Raw genomic sequence first — 985 nt, forward strand, 5'->3', positions numbered from 1 at the left:
AATGTGAGGCACTGTGCCCTGTGCCGTGCCCCACATTAGCACGCTTTACATTGGGCTCTCTTCATTAGGTAATGTGAGGCACAGGCACTACACTGTAAAAAATATGAAGAAAATTCTGAACCCATTGGTTCTTGAACTTTCCAGTCACCAGCAGGGTATTTTAATTCCCAACCCACTAGACTAGGCAATGCTAATCCTCGATCCAACTCGAGGTTTTCAAGTCCATTTGGAATTGTAGAATTGGAATTGTGATGTTGAAAATTCCATTCTACCTACAGAAAATTAGAAGTTGGCTTCAGTTTTATAATTTACTAAGCCACAACTTGAATTCTTATGATACATGGAACTGGGATTTTCCAGTTTGAGCCACTGATTCGGTATCACACACCCACAGGGCGGAAAATCCGGACCCATAAACTGTAAATGTAATTCCTAGTGCCAAAACTTGAATTTCAGACGTTCTACTGGGGCAACGCTTACATTAAGTTGGTCGTCAGCCACTCGCTCGTCAAGGAGCGCTGAGTAGCTTAGGGGTACAGAGCAGGACTGGGAACTTAAAGGCCTATGTTCAACTCCACCTTGGGGCAATTTTTTTTTTATCGGTTCAAAGTGGTCGACATGAGACTAGGTGCAATCCCGATGCCACAACTTGAATTTTCAAGTTGTGGGTTTCGAAACAGAAATCCCGATGCCACAACTTGAATTTTACTAGTTGGGTGCTATATTTCCGATTACCAGCCCACTGGGTTCAGGAAAACCCGATTGAATTGGTTACGGAAATTTAACCCTCCATGGCTTAGCAATTTCCCGACTCTATGACTGAGAATCGAGCGTTTCACAGCCCAAAACTGGGATTTTCTTAATTTTTTTTTAACAGTGTACATAGTCTGATTGAGGTAATGTGAGGCACTGTGCCCTCTTCATTAGGTAATGTGAGGCACAGGCACTACATAGTCTAATTGAGGTAATGTGAGGCACTGTGCCC

At 43.1% G+C, this 985-nt stretch overlaps 1 protein-coding gene across 2 annotated transcripts in view; it reads left to right on the plus strand.

Moving 5' to 3' along the window:
* Nucleotides 1-985, plus strand: part of LOC113203133 (WD repeat-containing protein 18) — an 11,084-nt gene that overhangs the window by 7,930 nt on the left and 2,169 nt on the right. The window lies entirely within an intron of this gene.

The sequence above is a fragment of the Frankliniella occidentalis genome, unplaced genomic scaffold, assembly GCF_000697945.3.
Source record: "Frankliniella occidentalis isolate FOCC.00 unplaced genomic scaffold, Focc_3.1 Scaffold229, whole genome shotgun sequence".
Taxonomy (NCBI): Eukaryota; Metazoa; Arthropoda; class Insecta; order Thysanoptera; family Thripidae; genus Frankliniella; species Frankliniella occidentalis.